Source organism: Phoca vitulina, unplaced genomic scaffold (genome assembly GCF_004348235.1).
Source record: "Phoca vitulina isolate PV1807 unplaced genomic scaffold, GSC_HSeal_1.0 scaffold28, whole genome shotgun sequence".
NCBI classification, from domain to species: domain Eukaryota; kingdom Metazoa; phylum Chordata; class Mammalia; order Carnivora; family Phocidae; genus Phoca; species Phoca vitulina.
In genome coordinates, this window is record NW_022589731.1 from 11,074,652 (window position 1) to 11,092,610 (window position 17,959).

Genomic DNA, 17,959 nt, shown 5'->3' on the forward strand with positions numbered 1-17,959 from the left:
CCATCATCTGCCCATTTTTCTTTTTGAAATACAGTTTTGAACATATTAGCTTTATATACTCAGGTTACCTAAACCTCTGAAGTAAGGAAGTATGTAGTACTGACTTTGATTCAATTTGTAACCTACTAAAGCTATTTTTAAAGAGATGTATAAATGTAAAGTTAAAAAGAATCTTGTTTAAAATTATATATAATTACCTCATAAACCTTTTCTTTCCACACAAGAATTCTGTAATAAAGGGATGTATAACATTAATACTCTCTTTTACAGAGAATAGGCTGAAGTCATGTTTTAATCTCATTTGAAATACACTTCTCATTTCCAGGTGGACATGATGAGAATATTTTCACTCCCTGGGAAAGAAGTATATGCAGTTTTAACCTAATTCAGAAATACCTGATAATTAATTTTTCAGTATAATACACAAGGACACATACAGTTTTGTATTATATGTTTCTCAGAATCTAGTATATTCTTTTTGTCTAGACAGTTTTCGGTTAGTATTAAGCTTATACTTTTCTTTCAAAGTATAGGTTATTGAACATTCTTATTCTTACCCAGTCACCAGTCTGCACTGTTTTACATTAAAAATATTATTTCTATGGATTTAGTATGATTTTTTTGTAAATCCTACTAGAGCAGTATAAATAGGTTCCTAGAACTTATGACTAACATAAACCTCTTACATAAGAGGAAGCACTAGAAAGTTTATTTTTAAAAACTTGATCCTTGTCTGGCTTCTGTTTTCTATAAGGACTTCCATATTTTTTTTAACTTTTGCTTCTCTTCTTGTATAAATTATGCCCAGTGATAGTTTAGAAAAAGTATAAGTCACCTTAAAGTGCCAGTAATGTGGCATCACACACACTTTGACATCATTCCTAGAATCTTTGACCTAAATTATTGTGCTGCTTTGTCACTATTTTTTCCACCACTCTTTGTGATGTCCTTTCACAAGTGGTAGAACTTTTTTTCCCTGAATTTATACTCAGGATTAGTATGATCCCTGAAAAGAATTTTGCTTATCTTAAATATGCTGCCTCAAGCAAATATTTAACCTATTCACAAGGAAAAACCTAACGGTTTAATCACCCATAAGTGTAACTTTGATAAAAGTTCAGTGACTACCAATTTTCTCCTTACCTTTTTTTTTGGGGGGGGGGGGGGTTCTGAACAAAAGGGGTTTTTTTTGTTATGTTAATCACCATACATTACATTATTTCTCCTTAACTGTTCTAATACTATAGTTCTAGTATTATTGGGCCTGCAGAAAGCTATAATCTTAACACAGGCAAAAAAAATTCATATGTGTGGATGAGAGAACAAAGATCAAGAATTTCCATCTAAGTTTCTCTCATAGGCAGTATAGTTTTGAGTTAATATCACTGAAATAACTTACTCTCCGCTTGTTTTTCCATGTTGGAAAATTTAGGAAAATATTGAAAATATATATCAGTAATAATTTTCTGCCTGCACAAAATTTACTATTAGATTATATCTGCCAATTAAAAAGACTTCAGTCTGACCATTGTATTTGGCATCATGTTTAAGAACAATGATCAAAAAATAAATTCCATAGTTCACAGTTGCATAAAAATATGTGGAGAGGAATTATGTCAACAGTGGTTCTCCTGAATGATGAAATTATGAATATTTTAATTCTACTTGTATTTTTTTCAGTGAACAATGTGTTATTTTCAGAAAAAGAAAACTGGAAGCAATTTTTAAAGATCTAAAGTGAACTGAGTTATAAGCACTGATGTAACTTTTCTAAAATCATCTTTATTACCAAGGATCAAGAACATAGTTTGGAGCCCTTTGTTCTATTGGTTCTCTTAATTATGTGATTTGGTGAAGACAGAAATGATCATGACTTTTTCTTCTGGGGTTTTATAGTGTAATGTGGTATAGTGGTTGAGAGCATGTGCTTTGCAGGCTCTAGGATTCTAACCCTATACAATGGGGCTATTCTACCTGTTTTATGGGGGTCACTGTAAGGCTTCAATAGTGTTTGTAAAGTATTTAGTAATTAATGGAACTGCTAGTTATTCACTTAGTTAATAATAATTTATGACTATAAACACATAGCTTGACATTTTCTTTGCAACTGCAATTTCTAAAGGAAAATATTTCTCAGCCAACTATTTGATATGTTAATAATCTCCATGGAGCTGGGATTCAAGAAGAGAAACAGTTTTATAATAAAGTATATTACTACTTTATAAGTGATGTTATAGTCAGAAACAAACCTACAGTTTTATGAAAATTTTCTTAGACCCAGGACTATGAGTCATATACTTCCTTTGAGAGGGTCCAGACATACTCACCCTACACCCCATTCCTGTAACACACTGACGGTGCTTTACAAAATCTTCAAAGTGCCTTCATGCATTTTGCCTCATTTGAGTTTCAAAGTCACCTATGAATCAGACAAGTAGATGTTACGTCCATTTTACAGATGTGAAAATGTGGGTGACATTAACTCAAGTTCTCAGAATAATGCCTGATGCTGGAGTGGGGCCCGGCGTGGGCTGTTGCTCAGCCAATTGCGTGGAGTGACTAAAAGGTGGATAGTGACGTATCTTTTATCTGAATACACGTCTCCTAATTCCTACCTCTATTCCTAGACGGAGAGTGAAAACAAACTGCAGAATTAAGAAAGAGTACGTACTTCTGTGAATGCTTTCTTCAGCCTCTGTTAAGTATTTAAATAAAGTAATACGAATAGCTGAATTTATTGAGTGCTTACTATGTGCCTGGCACTTTTCTAAGTGCTTTTTATGCATTAACTCATTTAATCCTTACAACAGCCTTCTGAGAGAGATACTGTTTTTCCTTTCTCCCCGATGATGAAACTGAAACAAAAAAATTCTAAGCAGTTACGCCAGTAGATACAAGATTTAGGAAGTGGCCGGGCCTGGATGAGTCTGGTCAACTACCATACTACTTTGCCTCTCAAAAGTAGGGGTTTTTTAGACCTCAGTCTTTCAAAGCTGTATATAGTAAATAGTAATCAAAGAATCCAAAAAGTCCTAGTGATGATTGTTTTTTAAATTTAAGTTAAATCCATTTAACTCTATTAGCTCTTTGGACTTTTCATTATACCCTCTTAGGAACAGTCTGTATACTTTTGTTTCCCAAAAGATTTTATGTACCATTCTTTCTTAAATTCGGATATTATCCAGAATTTTTCTTGGCAGACATGTATTAAAGAATTAAGTAGATTTTCAGTGTTAGTCCAACAATGCTATTTTAATTGGTCTTCAAAAGGTAATTATAAGACCTTGTCATAAAGGATAACTGAATTTTTAGCACAGGGCTGTCTCAGACCCTAAACATCTTCATATTTAAGAACATTCTGTTATTAATAACTAAAATGAGTTCTAGAAGCATAATATTTGGCCAACCTGTTAACACACATAAAGCACATAAAGTTCTCTGCTTACTTGCTTTGTAAATGACACTGGAATGAGAACCTCCAGCCCAGTGACTCAAATATATGTGATTCTATTACAGTAAAGTTTTCACCAGGTCAACCTATTCTAGAGTTAGGTACTGAAAGGAACGAAGTAAAATTTTACATACCACTGTGATTCATGATCATCCAGGAGCAAGATTATAAACATCTTTTCATTAGATAGTCTAATTTAAATTATTAGAATTTGTTAATTCTTATAAAATCCCATTCCTGAAACCCATAAGGAGATGTACAACTTAAAAAGTAACTATTGTGTCATACTTCAGAAGTAGAATTCAGTATTAATCACCAAGATTTCCTCCTCTTTCTCCTGGGGCACATACATAGTTTATTTAAATGAATTCACACTAACCAAAAATCACTGTTTTGTCCTGAATAATTAAAAGTTCGTTTGCCCCATTTCCTTGCAATAGGATAACCTAAAGAACAGTATTACACAGTAGGGGCTTACTGATCTGCCTGCATGTGTTCCGTGACCAGGAAACCTTGGCCCTTCTCCACCAGACCTGCAGGTTCCCCTGGCTGCTTCTGGCCTCCCAGCAGCCAGTCTGACCACAGAGGCCTGGGTACAGTGGACCAGGAGGCCGCCCTAGGCAGCTTTTCTGATTGCAACCCTTCCATTTTTCCGTGTGCTGACTTGGTTTAATTATTTTCAAAGGTTAGAGCTGGAAAGTGAGAACTCTACATCCTTGCTGTGGAATGTTTGCCTAGAGCTCTCCACTGTCCGGTGTGTCCCTCTTCGAGGCATGTCGCTCTCAAGTACACCAAGGGGTGTTTAGTTGTGTTGAGAGCCCCCAACCAAAAGGAAAGAATCACAGGTATTTCCAAATAGGCCTCCCTGCCTGTACCAGCAACCATGTCCTAAAAAACACTAAACAAACATAAACTGAGGCCTTTTTGTGACTGTCAGGGCATGGTATGAATTCCTTCCTCTTTTAGTAGCAACTGACAGAGCTGGTGTTTCTCAGTAATACAGAGTGAAGCAAAATCTGTTGAAACTTGAGACTATGAATGACATGGACAATTTATTGCCTTTGGTTTAATATACTTGCTTACATACTAAGATTTGAAATACAGTGAAATGAGACCTCATAATGCTGAGAAGTAGGAAAAAAAATCAGCCTTCAGATTTAAATACGCCCAGTTTAGACAGTCTTTTTATGATTCTTTAGCTACCGTGCTATGCTCATGAGAAATATATGCTAAAGTATACAGGGCAAAACAGTTGATAAATTACGGTAATGAAGGGTAAAAATAGACATGTTCCTTTCTGAAATGTAGAAGGACTCTGCCATGTAACGATCTATTGTTAGAATTTGTGGTCATTACAATCATGCTGTGAGCATCTACAGGATGGGCTGCCTTGCTGTTCATTATACCGTTCAAAACTAACAAGTTTTTGCTTGTATAGGGTTGAAATGTATTGTTCATGCATGCCTGTGATATTCATCATCCAAATTTACCTGTAAGACATACACTACCACTTCCTCTCCACACCTTAGACTTCCCTTTCTTTAAAAACAATAATAGTTTCTGTAGAAGTTTCAGTGAGGAACTATGGTTTCACAAATAACAGAGCAGAATGGTTTTGTTGCAGTAAATTTTTTTTCTAGAATTCCTAATATCTCAGTTTCCAGAGGAGAACAGTACTCCATGTGATTTAAAGATTAATTTCTCTCTAATTTGCAATATACCTTCCTAATATTTTAGGAATATTTAGGTTAGTATAACAAATCAGTTTGCTGTGTGCTTGAGATCTATATGTATAATACACTCCCAAATTGTAACATTTCATAAATTTGTCAGATTTAGAGACTCAGACTCTCCCATCTTTTGTGTGGATAAAGTTGTGGTTTTGAGAATAGAGTTGGTCTGCTGTGCTGACTTCATATCTGTCATTCCAAAGGTTTGATTACATTTATTTTTTCCTCCAAAGATAAAAAATGCAATGAAATCCAATTTATAATTTCATATACTGGTATTTCCATTCATGCTCTAATTCTAAAATTTAATGTGGTATGCATATTTAAGTGTTTCATGTAGACAGATTAATATATTTTTTACAACACTATTTCTGCATATATTTCAAGACTATTTTCAGTGACTTTTTCAAGTGCATGTGTTAACAGAAGATCATATAGAATGAATGTGTGCACCAGCCTTCATTACCAACTCAAAAGAAGTGTAATACATGTGATTATAAAAGAATGTATTTATAATGTACACTAATGCCTAATGCCTCTTTTCTAAAACTTTGCACTTTTTCATGAAATAGATTAAATATTTTCTCTCTAAAGTCATGTTTCTGTTTTTAATATGCTTTCTGGTTTAAATATACCATGAGATAATTTTACTGCTTACAAATCTGTAAGTCACGATTTAGTATTTGAACTTTTGGGGAAATGAGTGTAGTACTTAAAAAAAAAAAACTGCAAGCAAATAAAATCATGCATTCATAATTACAGTAATTAAAATCGTAAGTATAAAAACTGCATTTAGGAAAGGTGATCTATTCAGTAAATGGTTTTGGGAACATTTGAAAAGAAAAAAGATCTCTAGGGGCACCTGAGTGGCTCAGTTGGGTAACCCAACTCTTGATTTCATTTCAGGTCACAATCTCAGCGTTGTGAGACTGAGCCCTACATCGGGCTCTGCACTCAGTGGGGCGTCTGCTTGAGATTCTCTCCTTGTCCCTCTACCCCTCCCCCGGCTCACTCTGTCTCTCAAATAAATCTTTTAAAAAAAAAAAGATCTCCATTTAACACTATTTACAGAATTTGAAAGGAATTAATGACAACATAAAAATTAATACAAAATGCCAGAAGAAATGAAAGAGAATATAGTGTCAGGGGTGGGGAGGGCATTTCTAAGTATGACCTAAAACCCAAAAGCAATAATGGGAAAGATCGATATGTATGACTACTTAAAAGTTTTAGGCATCTGTATAACAAATGAGAACAGAAATGAAAAGTTAAAATGAAAAAGTATTGCAAAACATAAGATTGGACATAAAATTAATCATATATGAGGAGCTCCTATGAACTATATATATATATTTCAAGTGTGTGTGTTAACAGATCATATATCCTATGAAACATACCCCCGTTAGAAAATAGGCAGAGAATGTGAGCATACAGCTCATAAAAGAAAGCAATGAGAAGATGCTCACTTCACTAAATCAAATGCAAATCCATCCATTCAGCTATTTACCGACCATCTCTTACGTCTCTAGGTACAGTGATGAACGCATCAGACAAGGTCCTTGCTATAGAGCTTGCATTGTACTTGAAAGGAGAGGTAAGAATGAATAAATAAACCAAAAGGGTAATTGCTGAAACAAGGCAAATAAGAGAGTAAAGGCCTCCCACTGAATTATGTAAGTATGAGAAAATGAAAAAAAAAAAGCCAATATTACCGCACAGTAGTTTAAAACATTACGAATGTTGAGAATTAAACTTTTCTTTGTAAGAAAACTTATCAAAAGTATTTGAACAGTGCTCGCTTCCTTCTCATCATAAAATTTGTAATAGCAAGTATTTTTCTCAACAGCAAATCGTCTTTTGCCTTTCTAAGATTGGATTAGCTTCCAAAATTTTCATCCATGTTTTCAATGCTGTGCTCTATCTCCCACGGTTTCCTTAATGTGAAGCTTTTTTCCATCATCACTTCTTCTGGGACATCAGCCTTCTCATCACAGCCACTTCCTCATGGACTTCAAGGTCACCCTCCATCAGTGTCCCTGGGTACACATCGAGTCTATCAAATAACAGCAGCATTCCCAAGGCCAGCTCTCACTCCACCTACTTTCAACTCAAATGTCACTTCCAGTGTGTTCATGTTTCATTTCTTTGCTGGACTTCCTGTCTTTCTGGCCAAATCCCTCTTTTAGTTATCTGACAAGAAGTCACCACAACTACACACTGTGCTGTCTGCGCACAATCAATCACACACAGCGACCAGTCACCAACAGACTTTGGAAGAAGTGACATTATTGGTCACTGATCAGGGGACATGTCTGTTATTACACAGTGATTTGTGGACTGAAGAGCTAACAGTGAAGTTTGTACTTAGGTGATTACAGTCAATAATCCCTGCAGCTGAAATGAGAACGGTGTTCTTGAGGGAGTGGTGTTATTGAAACTGTTGGAACTGAAACTGGGCACATCAGAATTGTTCAGAGCAAGAACTGCCTGCATATGTATAGGGATAAAAAAAAAAAAAGGAATAGATAAATGGAAGGATACGACAAACCCTGCATAGAGTTGAATATAGGGGATAGGGAGGGATTCGTATTTATTTACCCTATATATTTCTGTACTGTTTGAAATTTTTTTTTTTTTTTTAAAGATTTTATTTATTTATTTGAGAGAGAATGAGAGACAGCATGAGAGGGAGGAGGGTCAGAGGGAGAAGCAGACTCCCTGCCGAGCAGGGAGCCCAATGCGGGACTCGATCCCGGGACTCCAGGATCATGACCTGAGCCGAAGGCAGTTGCTTAACCAACTGAGCCACCCAGGTGCCCTGTACTGTTTGAAATTTTACAAATTAATATTACAAGTTTTTAGAGCAAACTAAAGTGAGAAAAGGATTACTTGTGTTTCCCACAATCACATTGCTTGCTGTGTGTGCATCCTGAAAAATGTAAGCAGAAGGTTAATGAAGAGTAATATGAGAAACAGGACTGAATATAGAAATATTTGTGGGAGGGGGGGAAAAAGCCTATACTGGTTATTTTAGACTATGTGAAGAGAAATCATGCAAACAAGAGTAAACCTGTCACGAGGTTTATTATTTTGTCTAGAACACACCAGCCTTGTGCCAACTGACCTGACACCATCACTTATTCACAGAATGATCATGAGCAAGTTACTTCCTCTCCACTGACATTGTTTCCTCATCTGTTAAACCAGATATTATTACCTCACGGAATCATTGTATAACATTAGAAAAGCACTTAGCCCAGTGACTCACAACCAGTGAATACTCCAAACATGGAGTCATTCGTGCCATGGAGAACACAGACTTCTCTGCCCGTGAATGTCTTCAGATAGAGACTCAAAGACAGTTGATGTGTTTTTCCCACGTGGGGAACTCAACCCAAAGACCTCAGTTCTGAGCCATTCGAAGATTCTGCAATTTGGAATATACAGGGGAAAATCTGCTTGTTTAGCTTTACTTCAAAATAACAATAATTTGTTATTTACACCCTTGGACTTTATTTTTTTAGGATGAAACCCATCCCTATAAACCAACTCATTTATTTAAAAATAAATTTTCATACATTTAAAAATACACAGAGTTTTAATAGGACTGAGAAAATTATTTAAAACACTTTTATCTCACCAAAGGCAACCCTGTTAGTGTAAATAATGTTGTGCAACTCCATTCTCTAGCTAATTCAATTGCTTTTTTGAACTCCTAACTGGGTAAGAAACTTCAGACTTAAAAGAATCTTAAGGGGGGAAAAATTGGATATTCATCCCCCCTTTTTTTTTTAATGAATATGCCACAAAAATATTTGAAATATTCTTTATGTATATAAAACATGATTTAGAATTTTTTAAATTTTTTATTGTTATGTTAATCACCATACATTACATCATTAGTTTTTGATGTAGTGTCATTTAGAATATTTTTAAAATTTGTTTAAATGAAGGTTTATTTAAAAAATCACGGGTTATCCAACATACAGTCATCATGCTATTTTACAGATTCATGACCTTGAACTTATCCAAAAAATAAATTGCTCTTTATTATGTGATTTTTTTTTTCATGACACAGGGAGTACATCTAGACATTGAGGATATTTTGTGCTCAATTCTTATCTTGTCAGCTTTAAGGAATCAAGGAACTTGGATGACCGACAGGATAGGCAAATGTATCTCCAAACTCCCACAGTCTGAAATTGCCTGTCCGTCTAGGGAGCAAGCCTCATTGGCATCCAGTGACATGTCAGTGCGGCTGATTGCTGTCCAGGAGGGCAGTGAGCCCCTCAAAGTAAATCAACAGGTTGCTTCAAATCAGTTTTTCAATCATCAGGTTTTAGTGAAACTAAGATGAGACATCAATTTTTCACAGGAACGCACACTGTACTTCATTTTGCTCTTTGCCAAAGCACTTTAAGTGACCTCCTTTATGTTCAGGTAGGGTTTCACTTTTAGCTTAAAGACATCTCCATGACCTCCAAACCATGCTTATGCCTTAGCACTTTATAATATTCATTAATGTGAAAAAAAATTCTCATCCTAGTTTCACTAACACCTGATGATTTTAAAACCGATTTGAAACAATCCTGTTTCTTTATCTTGCGGGGCTTCTCCCCTTCTTGAAAACCAATCAGCAGCACCGACACATCACTGGATTCTGATGAGGGCTTACTCCCGGTACCAAAAGGCAAGGTTCAGCTTGCCAAATTTGGGAAATACATCTCCTTGTCATTTCAGTTATTCAAGTTCCTTGATATAGATCTATCTAGATCTAGGTATGGTTTAGTTATAATCACTATGGATATATCACTATCTACATATGTGTGTGTGTGTATATATATATATAAAATTGTGGCCTACATACATAATTTAGTGTGTATCATTCGTGGGTGTGTATATTGGGCCAGTTGTAGTGTCCCCTTTTTTGACCCAAAACTCAAGTTCCAGGCAAGCTTAGAGCACAACTTTAGTAAGTAGTTAAGTTTAATTAAACTTTGCAAATTACAATTTAAATCTATGCCCCACATATTTTAATTTCATTTCATTGCTTTTTTTTTTTTTTTTAAAGATTTTTTATTTATTTATTTGAGAGAGAATGAGAGACAGAGAGCACGAGAGGGAAGAGGGTCAGAGGGAGAAGCAGACCCCCCTGCTGAGCAGGGAGCCCGATGTGGGACTCGATCCTGGGACTCCAGGATCACGACCTGAGCTGAAGGCAGTCGCTTAACCAACTGAGCCACCCAGGCGCCCTCATTTCATTGCTAAGAGAAACTGCTAGACATTATCACTGTGTCTGTTGTTTCTTCTTCCTCTTATTGAAGAAAACACTGACTTGCCCTTAGAGTGGAAAGGTCAAGTTCCACAATCCTGCCAACACAAGAGCATTCACTGACCCTAATATTTTTAAGATTTTAATTTGAAAAGCATCGTCTCGTTAAATAACAGCTACCTCTTTAAATTCAACTAGTTCTATATTAGGCATTTCGTTGGAAATGGCAGCACAACCGAGTCCCTTATTAGAACAAGAAAGATAAGGAGGATAAATATTTGAAGTGTAGTTTATCTCCCCATTCCTGGAGAGGGAAAAAAAACAATAGCTTACCCAAGTTCAGGAAGCTGACATGACCTAAGAATCCAAGCATTGCAAGGGATCTAACGAGGCTGTTTACTCTGTGCCCCAGTCTTTGGGCAGCAACACACCTAAGTCAGCCTTGCAGAGAAGCAAGTAGAAAAGACAGCTGCTTTTATTTGTTTAACTTTCTGGAGGAAGAACAAAATAATCATCCGCGTGGCCCAGGACCTTATTTGGTTTACTTGCACCTTGCTATAACAAACTGTAAGATATTCTTGGGTGTTTCGCTGTGGTTCAGAGTGGTAGGTGAAAGGTACAACACCGACGTTATTTTGATAATTTGTGTTAATAAAGTGCCTCTGTCAGATTTTATCGTAATGAATGAGGTGATAGAAAAGTTGCATTTTAGTCACTCATGAGATCTAAAAACAAGGGTCTAGCCTGTTTTAAAATGCAATTCTGCAACCTTTATGGGTAGTACATTCTCTTATTTAACAACCTTGCAAAGAGATGATTCCTTGTGTCTAAGTACCTTGATCTGCATTATAAAGCATTCCACTTGTTTGCTGCTCAATGAACATATGTACTAGCTCTTCATACCCTTAACCTTCTCTTTTCAAAGTTAATCATTTCATATTTTAGCATTGTCTTCAAATCAATACTAATTCCCCACGTATATGCCTCCTAGGTTCTCTTCCTCAGCCTTGTTTTCTGTCAGACCTGTCTGAGCCGTTCACGGCCACCTGAAGCCATAAGTCAAGAATTAAGCAGGGCATTCTGTGAAAAGAACAGCTAATAGTGGAGATTAGGCATACTTCCAGAATATCACATGAGGAGTTCTGAGGACCCTCTCTCCATTGAACGACCGTAACTGGTAAAAAATTGTTTATAAATAACCATCTAAAATTCCTATAAATTGTTCCAAGGGCATAGAGCAAATGAAGAAACATTTATTTAAGAAAATCTAAATCTAGGTAAAAAGCTTAAGAATCTGTGACACTAGAGCCATGACCCACTCCTGGCCCCCTCCCCAGACCAGTATGACAGAACCTCCACTCCAGTGGGTGTGGCCAAGAAGCTCAGACTTCCTCTTCCCTGGTTCCCAGGAGAGGGCTGCAGAGGTTCCCCCGGGGAAGGCAGGCTGCCAATATTCTCATCTCCCCAACCTGGGTGTTGGAAAAGCTAAATTCCAGGTGCATGCAAGAAATCAGGGTCTCCCCCTTCTTTCACCCATGGCCACTCCTACAGTGGAGGCTCTACTCTAGGCATGGCAAACCAAGAATACTGGGACCCTGGACACTCTCAGCCCACCTCACTCAGGGCAGAGGTTCCACACCAGATGCAAACCAGAAAGACCAGAGGCTACCACCCCACCCGGTGCCCTCCTCACAAAGCCTGGGTGTCACTCCCCCAAAGCAGGCCTCTATCCCCACTCCCATCTCCAGAACAGTGATACAAAGCAGCAGAAATGAAAGGGGGGACATTACCACCAATCTTACAGAAGTAAAAAGGATTACGAATGAAAAATATTAATAACTTTAATAAAATGAGCATATTCCCACAAAAACAATGACTGAAACTGACTCAGGAATAGAAAATATTCAAAGATCTATACAAGTTAATAGATTGAATTAGTAATTTATTTATTTTTTTTTTTTTTAAGATTTTATTTATTTATTTATTAGAGAGTGAGCGAGAGAGAAACAGCATGAGAGGGGAGAGGGTCAGAGGGAGAAGCAGGCTCCCCACTGAGCCGGGAGCCCGATGTGGGACTTCATTCCAGGACCCTGGGATCATGACCTGAGCTAAAGGCAGTCACTTAACCAACTGAGCCACCTAGGTGCCCCAGATTGAATTAGTAATTTAAAAACTTCCCACAAAAATATTCCCAAGAACAGATAACTTCACTGGTAAATTCTGCTAAGTGTTTCAAGATGAATACTAATTCTTCACAAAACTCTTCCAAAAAGTAGCAAAACACTCCCCAACTCATTCTATGAGGCTGGTACCAAAACAAGAGAAACACGTCACAAGAAAACTACAAACCAGTATCTCTTATGAATATAGATGTACAAATCCTCAACAAAAAAATCTAACAAACTGGAAAAAAAAAATCTAACACACTGAATCCAGCAACATATAAAAAGAATGGCATGCCATGACTGTTGTATAATAAAGAATTTGCCTGGACATTGCCTAAGGTTCCTGGCATGGAGCTTCTAAAACCCTTGGAATCTCCTGAGTGATGAAGTGTCTTTGTTGTTTATGAGCCTCTTGGATCATGTCTAAGTTTATGCTAAGGAGATGACTCCTGGTGAGCCCCTGGGTAGCTTCAGGATGGGGGCTGATCACAGTTTGAAGGACTACCCACGTGATTAGAGGGCTGAAGCTTTGAGCTACATGACATCAACCTGATTTCCTGACCTCCAAGGAGGAGAAGGCAGGGCTGGAGTTAGAGTTCAAGCACATGGTCAATGTTCAATAAATCATGCCTATGTAATGTAATGTAATCCTAATAAAAACTCTGGACACAACTGGTGGAGTCTCCTGGTTGGTGAACACATCAATGTGCCAAGAGGGTGAGAGACGCTGATTCCATGGGAAGAAGGCAAAGAAGCCCTATGTTTGGGATCCTCCCAGACCTCACCCTACATGTCTCTTCATTTAGATATTTTCCTGAGTTCTGTGAATTGTGCTGGTGAATTACTGAACCCATGGAGTTCATGGGAAACTCCCAGGCTTGTAGCAAGTTGATCCGACCTGAGATCAGTTTTGTTGTGGACCTTTACTAACACTTTACTAACCCTTTAACTTGTGGGCTCTATACTAACTCTATTTGGTTGACAGTTTTTGTCTTTGAGCACTTTGAATATGTTATTCTACCTGCCTCTGGCCTCTATCTTTTCTGCTAATCTTATTGGGATTCTCTTGCATGTAACGCATTATTTTTCTCTTACTGCTTTCAAGATTTTTCTGTCATCTTTGACTTTCATAATTTTTACCATGATGTATCTATTCATAGACCTCTGTTTTTATCCTATTTTGAGCTTAATCTCTTGGATGTGCAGGGTATTATTTTTCAACAAATTTGGGACATTTTTTATTTCTTTGATAATTTTTCTGTTCCTTTCTCTCTCTTCTCTTTCCAGTTATCCTGTTGATGTGCTTGATGGTGTCCCCGTTTCCCTGAGGTACTGTTCATTTCTATTCATTCTTTTTGCTCTCTGTTCTTCAGCTGGCATAATTTCTATTGATTTATCTTCAAGTTCACTAACTTCTTTCTTCTTCTTTCTTCTGCTAGTTCAAATATGCTGTCGAGCCTCTGGTAAATTTAATGGACTTTATTTTTTAATACCATTTAATAAATGGACTTTAATTTTTAAAACAGCAGTTTTAGGTTCACAGCAAAAATGAGCAGAACATACAGAGATTTCCCATATATCTGCTACCCCCCCCCACATGCACAGCCTCCCCCACTAACAATATCCTACACTAGAGTGGTACATTTGTTATAATTGATAAACCTGCATTGACACGTCATTATTACCCAAAGCCCATAGCTTCCACTAGGGTTCACTCTTGCTGTTATATGTTCTATAGTTTGACAAATGTATAGTGATACGTATCCACCATTATAGTATCATATAGAATAGTTTCACTGCCCTAAAAAAATCCTCTGCCTATTCATCCTTCCATCCTACCTAACCCTTGATAACTACAGATCTTTTCACCATCTCCATGGCTTTCCCTTTTCTAGAATGTCATATGGTTGGGATCATAATATGTAGCCTTTTCAGATAGGTTTCTTTCTCCCAAATAGGTAGTATGCATTTAAGATTCCGCCCTATTGTTCCATGGCTTGACACCTCATTTCTTTTAGGGCAAAATAATATTCCATTGTCTAGCTGTATCACAGTTTATTTATCCATTCATCTAACTGAAGGACATCCCAGTTGCTTCCAAGTTCTGGCAACTATGAATAAAGCTACTATATAAACATCTGTGTGGAGACTTTTGTGTGGACATAAGGTTTCAACTCATTTGGGTAAATACCAAGTAGTACAATTTGGTATTGGATGTGATAAAAATATATATATATATATGGTTAGTTTTCTAAGAAATTGCCAAACTGTCTTCCAAAGTGGCTATACCACTTTGCATTCCCACCAGCTATGAATGAGAGTTCCTGTGGTTCCATGTCTCCATCACCATTTGGTGTTGTTGGCATGCTAGATTTTGGCCATTCTAATAGGTGTGCTACGGTATCTCTCGTTTCTTTAATTTGCCTTTCCCCGATGACATGTGATGATGAGCATCTTTTCATATGCTTATTTGCCACCGGTATATCTTCTTTAGTGAGGTGTCTGTTCACATCTTTGGCCCTTTTAAAAATCAGGTTTCTCATTTTCTTATTGTTGACTTCTTAGATAATTGTCCTTTACCAGAATGTTAGTCTGTGACTTGTCTTCTCATTCTCTTTAGTGAATTTTTAATTTCAGTTATATTTTTAAACTCCAAGACTTCCATTTACTTTTTTACGGTTTTTATCTCTTCACTCATGTTCTCTATGTAATGCAACACTGTCGTCATACCTTCCTTTACTTTGATAATCACGCTTTCCTTTAATTTTGTGGACATATTTATAGTGACTATTTTGAAGTCTCTTTCTGTTAAATCCAACATCTTGTCTCTCACAGGCAGCTTCTGTCGCCTGCTTTTTTTCTGGTGTGTGGGTCATACTTTCCTGTTTCGTTGCTCGCCTCGTAATTTTTTTTGTTGGAAACTGAACATTTTAGATAACGTACTGCAGCCATTCTGGATACGGGCCCCCCAGTTGTTATTGTTACTTGCCTGTTTTAGTGACTGGCTGGACTACAGTCACCCTGGGGTGACTGTGGTATTTGTAGGGACCCCTTCCTCTCTTTCACTGACCACACCCAGCTGTTAAACTCTTCTAATTTCCAGCTGACTGCTCTATTGTTTTCAACAGTGCACTGGGGCGTAAATTGCTGCACAAATGAACTCAAATTGTGGCTCCTTTGAAGGAACAGTTTCTGAGGCCAGTGTTTGGTGTTTGTTCCGACCCCAGGAGGGCTCCTCCTGAGCTCGTATTCCTCTGTTCTGTCCCCCAGCCTGTAGTCTAGCTGTTCATGAAATTGATGAATCACCGGTCAATTGCCTTTAACCACGACCTCCACTGCTCTTGAAAGTGCCTTTATATTTGAACTTTTTCACTCTCTGTTGTAAATGAAATCAGTTCCTCCAGGAAGAGATGAGCTGTTTTTACAATTGCTGCTCCCCTCTCTCCCCTGGGCAAAACCTCAGATCCAGGGCCCTGGAACCAGGAATGCCAGGATGGCAAGCTGCTCTCTGAGTGACATTTTTGCTCGAGGAGCCGAGCACTCCCTGCAAGGGATGGGGGGGTGGGCAGCAGCCTGAGCTTCTCCTGGCATGGGACCACGGCCTCAAGAGCAGGGACAAGGACAGTCTGGATTCCAGTGCTCTCATCAATCACCTTTCCCAAGGTGCAGTCTCTATTCCCCAAACAGGGGCTGGGCCAAACAAGAAAGCCCCCACCTTTTGACCATACTTGCCAAGACAAAGCCTCAGCAACTGGTAGCTGGGGCATTGGAAACACTGACATCCTGCTCTTCCCAGGAAGAGAGCCCTCCACGTGGGAGCTGGGGGCCAGGCAGCCCATGTTCATGGCCACAGCTGTCCGGAGTGGGGTCTTCACTTTGCTGAGCTGGCGGGATGAGGGAGAGGGCAGTCTTGTTTCAGATACGTCAGACTCAACATTTTACCAAGTTTGCATAGATTTTCTCAAACAGATGTTTCTTCATTTACTGTTTGAACTTAGGACCATTTCCAGAGGTTTTAAATGTTTTTTTGGGTTTTTTTTTTTCCAAGCATTTTCACCAGTTTCACTGGGGAGCTGATCAGCAGAGTTCCACACACTGTCATTCCAGAAATCAATCTTCTCTCCCATATCCTCATGTGCTGTCCTCTGGGCAAGAACCATCATTCCCTGCCTTGCGTTCGTGAGACTCTTCCTTTAGGACTTTAACGTTAGCCATCTCCAAAGCCATCGTGCATCATCTAATGTCGTCAAAGCCTAAGGCTTTCTTTTTTTTTTTTTTTTTTTAAAGATTTTATTTATTTATTTAAGAGAGAGAATGAGATAGAGAGAGAGAGCATGAGAGGGGGGAGGGTCAGAGGGAGAAGCAGACTCCCCGCTGAGCAGGGAGCCCGATGTGGGACTCGATCCCGGGACTCCAGGATCATGACCTGAGCTGAAGGCAGTCGCTTAACCAACTGAGCCACCCAGGCGCCCAAAGCCTAAGGCTTTCATCCAGTCACTAATGAAAATGTTAAGCTGCACTAGCAGAAATTCCAAAACATCCCTCCTGAAGCCAAAAATCTCACCTGGCATTCAAGGATTCGAAGTAGGAGGGAGAGGGGGAGAGAGAGAGAGAGAGAGAGAGAGAGAGAGTGTGTGTGTGTGTGTGTGTGTGTGTGTGTGAGAGAGAGAGAGAGAGAGAGAGAGAGAGAGAAGGACTAGGACTTGAAGGCAAGAGTTTTACTTACTGTCCTATGACCTAAGCACCTTTCCAGGCATCACCTTGGGGATTAGGATTTCAACATATGAATTTTTTTTTTTTTTTCAACATATGAATTTAAGAGGTGGAAAGAACACAAACATTCAGATCACACTACTTACATCTCTAGTTTTATTATTTCTACTTGACACATAGGCCACATTAATGTTTCCCAAGGTACGTTCTGGGAAATTCCAGATGACATGAAGAAAAAAAAATCCTTGCTTAGTAAGTTTTAGGTTACATAAAAATAATTCCAGAGGATGTTTGGCTTCCGATCTCACCAGATCCCAGGAGTGAGACTCAAAGACTGAGTCTTATATTTATTACACTAAAACCAAATATGAACAAGCAATAGTATCCCCATTTTACGGACAGAGCAGCTGATCCAAGGAGATGGGAACTATACCGGGTTGAAGAGTGGACCTCCCAAATTCACGTCCACCTGGAACCTCAGATTATAACCTAATTTGGAAATAGCATCTTTGTGATACAGTTAGTTTAGATGAGGTCATAATGTGTTAAAGTGGTCTTAATCCAAAGATCAGTATTTTTATAAAAGAAGGAAATTTGGACACAGACACGGGAGAGAGGGAAGGCCACA